This window comes from Apostichopus japonicus, chromosome 22, assembly GCF_037975245.1.
Source record: "Apostichopus japonicus isolate 1M-3 chromosome 22, ASM3797524v1, whole genome shotgun sequence".
Taxonomy (NCBI): Eukaryota; Metazoa; Echinodermata; class Holothuroidea; order Aspidochirotida; family Stichopodidae; genus Apostichopus; species Apostichopus japonicus.
In genome coordinates, this window is record NC_092582.1 from 1,837,747 (window position 1) to 1,845,000 (window position 7,254).

Below are 7,254 nucleotides of genomic sequence, written 5' to 3' on the forward strand. Positions count from 1 at the left end.
GGATACGGTACATGATTAAGTTACACAATTACAGTAGATCCCGTACTCTGCATCAAACGGATGAATTACAACGTCTATAACATATATACTGATTGGATTTGAAATGATGGCAAGTTGATAAGCATTGTTAGAATGGGTGATGATGATAATGAAATGCTTCGTTATTATTTATTTATTTATTTCTCTCTTTCTTTCTTTGTTTTTTGGGGTTCGTCGGTAAAAAAACAAGATTGTAGAGGGATTTACATTACAGGTGTATAATCATGACAATGAAACATAATATTGTGTGGAATGGTAACGTTATATCTTATCAATGTAAGATAATTGAGCGAATTAGTTTATGGGAATAGCTCTAACTACCAAACAAAAAATTGCTGGTCGTTGCCCTGTGTTAAAACTTCAGTTCGTTATCTTTTTAATTGTAAGAAAATTACTTCTCGTCTTCAATCGGAAATTAACGCAAATGAGTTATAAAGCTACCCAAGGTTACAGAGTTACTCTTCTTATTAATATACTTAGAGAAGTATAATTATTCTAGAATCTAAACTGAATGAAAACGGTATTTATCTCGGCTTTCTTATCTGCGCTGCAGAGAAGGAACCTGTTTCTATGGATATCCTTACTAATGATCAAACGACTCTGTCAATGAAGGATAACACTCGCTAAAGTCCCCCCTGCGATTACTGAACAACAATGTCGAATTTTGTTAAGGCAAAGGTATGTTTTTAGACGATGATTTACAAATCCCTTTACCAAATATTTCATATTTGCATCATATTATAAAACAAATGTCGATAATATTTTAGAGATAAGGTAAAGAAAATGAAGGAACTGTTTTTTAAATTGTTTAAACTTTATTGTTCTCATTATGTACATGAGTACATTATTTGTAACTTTAAAGAAGTCATATATGCCATTTTTACTGATTCTGCGCATTGAAGACGTGAAATACGTCACTAGTTGTTATTATGACATAAAATTAAGAAGCAAAATTAAATCCGCTTTGCATGAATATATTAAAACTTGTGTTTAGTGGTAATTTTTGGTTATTTTTGACAGAAGATTATACGCCTTTTTCAAGAAGCAGAATTATCTCTTTCTGAGGTGACTAACAATGTGACTAAAATATCATCTTTATTTTGTATGATGTCATAATTAACTAAACCAATCATTGATCAGATAACTATATTTTCTTTTGTGTCATATAATTTAACATTACCAGCATAGACATAAATAGTGATATTAAAACCGCTTTTTACTACTGCTTCGTCCGAGAGAAGCCGGAAAATCTTACTTCAAAAAAAAAAAACTCTTAAAAACAAAGATGATAAAATCTTCCTAAAAGTTTGAAGAAAAATATTAATATTGGTCTACAGAGAACGGCGTCGTAACTTTGCGGTCAATTATTTCAAATTGTATATGGTATATTCTTTTCAACCATTGTCGAAATTTAGAAAAAGGGAAACAAAAGATATTGTCATAAAGTCGCTCAACATATTTCAGACTGTCAAGCTTGTCAATCCTTGCCGGTAAGCGTCATCAAGCCTATCCAAAACGTCAAACACATTTTCGTCGATTCTGTTGCTACCACTTTCTTCAAAAGATTGGTGATTATCGAATGGATTCGTGATTATGGGAGATCTTTTCCACCCTGCAGAACACCGTCCGTTGAATTGGTTACATTTGGGTTTTCTCACAGCTCTTGGATAACTACCTTGCCTTCTACCGTTGGACAGGGTACGGCTTGGCGCTCTCTTCATGTTGAGATACGGAGAGGAAACGATTTGTGGCAAGTCTATATTCCGGACTCCAAAATCCACATCAGCCGCTAATGGTTCGGCGGGTGAAGAGGGAGGAGGGGAACGTTTCCACCCAGCGGAACATTTACCAGTAAGTGGATTACATGAGCCGGGTCTTCGCCTAAGACGTTCTTTGCGTTTACTCTGTGTTTGGTCTCTCTCCCAGTGTTGTTTCAACTGCTGTAAGTCCTGCCACTGGTCAGTGTCACGTGATCTAGGGGACTGGATAAACTGGGATAGCAAGGAATTGATTTGGTCCTGTTCGAATTCCTGTTGATAGGTGAAAGCGGACACCAGAGGAGGGCAACCGGCCAGTGAAATGATGTAAAGGAGGCACACAGTTGTTACTGACAAAGCGCACGTTGCGTGATTCATCATGACGGTCTCGGATAGTTTACATGCGTCACCGCGTAACCTTGAACTTTCTGTAAAGGAAATAAAAAAAAATAATTGCTATTTTAATTATCTTTGCATACCATGTAGACGTAACTAATGCAAGACGTTTCCCAGGATACCGGTCATAAACGAAAACAAAGAGGAAAAAAAAGAATAAAAGAAAAGAAACAAAACAAAACAAAGGTAAAAATGTAAACGTTGTATTTTACCTCCTGGGGTTCATTTAACAATAAATTAATGCCCTATGGATATTCAAGGCAACGTTTTGAATCTTTTGTTTAAATACGAATGACGTCAGGACAGGGAAACCATTCACTGTGCCACACAGATAACGACCAACCTCAAGGTGGGGTGGAAGGCGTGGGCAGGGGCAGGGGCAGGGGCAGGGGCAGGGGCAGGGGCAGGGGCAGGTAAACTCTTGCAAACAAAAAAGAAAACGTTTCACTCTGATATTTATCTCTCCTTTTCCAAATCAATTAACATTTTGATAAATACGATAAACATGTAGCCGAACATGTTGCTTGTACGCCGACAAAACTCCGATTGGCGGAGACTAGCGTGGAATATTTTTTAGCTACTCGCCGTTGGTCGATCTACAATACAAATCATGAATATGTTAATCAATATGTGTCTCGATGAACCAATCACAAGTGAGATCTACATACCGTGTGACGTACTTGTGCAAACGCATATCAATTGACAAGAAACAGCCTAAGATGTTATGTTCTGCGTTTTTTTGCTTGGGCGTAACTTAATTCAGTCATATTGCGCGCGTGACTTTTGCTATATGAAGCATATTAAGCTCTCCAATTCAACTATGCGGGTCGCTCGCTACGGGCGAATTTCTAGTTCATTCTCAGGCTAAATTCCTGGGTGAAACAAGTGAGAAGCCCTCTTCTTTGACCTCTTTTAGCTCAAAATTTAAACGACGATGTTTGCAAAACTTGAAAGAATGGTGGGTAGTACATGTCAGTTAAAAACTTCTATGTTCTAGCGGCCTTGGAAAGTAACACATTTAGTGTGTAAGTCAATGGAGCAATAATTGTGGCATACGAGACCTATAAAAAAACAATATTAAATATATTCGATATCATTTCATTTGAGGGTATAAACGATCTGTAGTTAAAATCTTTCAACGAAATCTTCGCCACTTCATATTTTTGTTGTTGGTCCCGCAAGTATGATATTTACTACAGGATCTTCATTTCTATATTACTAGCTTATATAGACTCCATATATAAAAGGTCACTGCATACAGTTGCATACGAGGGTATAGTTAACTTCATTGAATTACCAAATACAAAATGTGAGCCTTCGCTGAAATTTTAGTCTAAAAGTTTAAAATTTGTCACTTGTGTTATTAAATTTAACCACGTTAGTTCTTCGGTGATTGTTTGTCAAACCTAAAAATTAAAAGTTCAATCATTCTGGCTTTGCTTATGCATACAATGTGGAATGCTTATTCTTGACTACGTCGACCTATACAACGTACGTGACTGTGTAACCAATTCAGATATAAGGCGAAGAAAACACGGCACAAGCAAAGGAATTCGAACCTACTTTTTTACATACTATGCCTCTTCATATTTATCTGTAGTTCGGGCTTTCGCCAGATAAATCTTATCCGTTAGAAAATATCTGCTCGTATATTTGAGCTGGAGTTCTTGAGTCCCGACTCGGAATTGAGTATATATAGGTTAATGACCGATTTCATTTCGGGAGTCGGATGTGCCTTAGATTCGATACACTGGACTCGGATTGGACCGGACTCGGTGCTGTCCCCCCCCCCCACCCTAGTTCCACCCCTAACTCCCCTCCATGCCCACAGCATGCTGTACATCCTTTGGGCATGCATATGCAATCATTTAATATGTTTAGTTATGTACGGTAACTCTTACTGACCCTCTCCAGATTGGACATCACAGTTTTATGTTAGCAAACAATTGTTATAAGCCACACTCATTTCCCTCGGTAAGTTCTGTAATGCTATGACAGTATATATATAAACCACCATGTACCAGATGCAGTAGAAAATGAACACGTACAAGAGTATTTGCTTTTTTATCATTTGCTACCTTTTATAGCTAACGCCTGTAAGGAATAGTCCACAGTTTAGAATATTTTGAAACGAGTGGATTTGTGGTGGGAGTAGGGTGGGGGGGGGGGAGATGGGGAGGATCATATCAAAGTTTTCAATCTGCGCACCCGATGTCAATAGCTTTATCAGTTAAAACTGGTAAAGGTGAGTACCCGTTTATCAGTTAAAACCGATTTGTGTTATAATTTCTTAACATGTGTTACATTTATAAACCAGTTGCTAACTGAAGACTTACAAACAGCATCTGCTGACAGGTCTAACATGTGTTACGGTGTTATAACACACTTCACTTTATACTGATTAACGGTTGTCTCTTATTCACAGTAAAAACTGATCAATTCATGTACATTGGGTGATATGTTCGATCCTAGCACAGATTATCTTAATTTGGTCATTATAATGGAGCGGTGGTAGGAGGGCGGGGGGAGGGGGGAGGGTGAGGTGGCGGGGCGATCCTCCGATCGATGCTCGCGAACTGAACAACAATTAAGACTTATCACACGTTGCCAAAGTCAGTAGGGATTGATCCGTCAAGGGCGACAAACTAAATACGCGAAGCGTTGCGACCGTGTTAATAGGCTCTGTTTAGTGTTTGTTTCTTTGTTCCCATGACAACTGAACATTAACAATATCACTAAACAAGTTTTGTGGAAGTTTAATCCATTGACCTCTTATTCATTACCGTCTTATTTTGATAATTCATTTAATTGTTTGTTTATTTCTCTGAAAAACTGGCGTTCTATGAGCCGTTTCATGCATGATGCAGATACTGCGCATGTGCGTCTTCTAGTTCTGATACAAGCGCAGTCACTTATTATATATGTGTTAACATACCTTGTAGAATATATACCTAGATATATACCTTCATACTGAAACAACGAACAGTACTAGCCCGATTCCTTTAGTGATAATCACATTCGTTCAAGGATGTTAGTGGCCTTGAAATCATGTATTCCACTTTTTTTAGAAAAATTACAGACTAGGTTAACCTCATATTGTTGAAGGTTTAGACGAGTTTCTTATTAGTGTCACTTACGATTTTACACTACGCATGTGCAGCAGAGATAATGAAACGCCTGTGTGGTGAGACGCATAGTTCAATATTATACGCTGCATGACTGTTGTGTATGTATGTTTGCAGTGCACCCACGTGATATGGCGTCTATACGTACGCGTTTTGTCTACGTGGTTAGATTGTTTATGCAAATGCTGAATATTTAGTTTGTCATCTTTTTTTTTTTAATGTTCAAATACCAAGAGAATCCTGTGATATTTACACACTTTAACATGAGGCATCTATAAGGCAGAGTTCTTAACTACCTCTTATCCACGTACTCTTCAATGATTCTAAGGAGAATCAGCAGGAAGTAAACTGTGAACAATATTGTTTGGAATAGCATCTACATAACTAACACGTAGGTCAAAACAAGAAACAAAACGTAACCAAAACATGAAAGTTATCATAACATCTTCGCTCTTCTAACCTTAGCAAGAAGCAAACAAAATTTGTTGGAATAATTAGTCACGTATTGTGTATAAAATATTACTGCTCAAAGGTGACGCAATATTTTGTTTTTTTACATGAGCTAAACCATTCATTAATTGCTAAATCATTCATTCATTAATCGTAATATATAATATTACAGGGGGTAAGAATATTATAGTCTCTACTAAGAGGTCACTGCAGAACCCCAGGGTTTGTTTCTTATTTCTCCTTTAATGTCTTCTTTATCTCCAACAATGTAACGCGAAATGTCGCGTAAGTAATTCGTACTTTGAGGTTTCTTTCAATCGATGTAAATTCAGTAAACCGATTTCAATTGTGGCTGACGAGATTCGTTGTTAGTAGGCATCTTTTTGTATTTTGTTTGTGTTTTGGTTGCTGTTTGTGATTTATGTTTCTATTATTGTAAAAGTATATCTTAAGAAATAGACAAGGGCTGTCATGAAGAAAACTTTGTTGAAGAAACCTTATACTCAAAAGGAAAGTTTGTTTTCGACGGGAAAAAAATTGTACGAAAACTTGTCTGTTGCAATATAAAGTTTTCTCTCAGCAACACACGACGAACGCTCTCAGGAAGATCAAGTCCATTTTTCCTCTTTTTGAAAAATCTAGACCTATGTTCCGCCCTTCCTTCCTTCATCCCTACCTTCCATCCTCTTCAATTGATTTAGATGAATGCTTTCATTTCGTTTATCTTTAAGGGGAAATTAGCATCATCGGGTAGACCGGTGGGACTTTCTACGAATTCCACAAACATTCCGAAGACAGATTTCAATACAAATATACAAAGCAGAATGAAAATAAAATAAAGAGAGATATTTCTCTTACAGTTACTGAATGCACGTCGTATTGCAAGGTAAGACGAAAACAGACGAGCACTTAACGAACACAGACGAACGCCAAGTTCCCGTAATCTCCGCGTACATCACGCATATATGTTAATACTGGCGTAATGAATGTACTCAAGTGTGGCCAATCAGCCGAAGGTGACAGTCAGTTAAAGCTTTGCCTCAAAGGAGAAGTATAAGTCACAGCGTGACTGTTGAAGGACTTGCTTCTTTGAAGAATAAGAATTATAACCCGTATAGTCATGTCTGCACTCAAAGGACTTATAAAAGACTCTGGAATTTTCTTGATATTAGCTATAGGAATTAAAGAAAATGCATTGTGTTCTGGTTACACCTCACTCGTTCGTGAATTACTTTTGCATCACTCTTGCATATTGTGTGTACTACGCTACAGGTACTGCACCACAATTAGATAAGTGTTCATCCGCTTATAAGATTAACCATTGTCAGAGAAAAGAGGTAACAGTACCTAAGGTAAAGCTTGTTTAAGCATGTTATCAGTTACTGTCATCGTTTGTTCTGCCTTTATATGAAAGAGCATAATATAAAGTACGGATGGTGTGAAAATCATGGGCGGCGATCCTTGGGGGGGGGGGGGAAGGGGGGATA

General features: G+C 37.4%; 1 long non-coding RNA gene across 1 annotated transcript in view; it reads right to left on the minus strand.

Moving 5' to 3' along the window:
- Nucleotides 1-207: 207 nt before the first annotated feature.
- Nucleotides 208-7,254, minus strand: part of LOC139963892 (uncharacterized) — a 20,642-nt gene continuing 13,595 nt past the window's right edge. Inside the window, exon 2 of the long non-coding RNA XR_011791789.1 lies at nucleotides 208-2,224. This is a non-coding gene — a long non-coding RNA (uncharacterized lncRNA). The remainder of the gene's footprint in view (nucleotides 2,225-7,254) is intronic.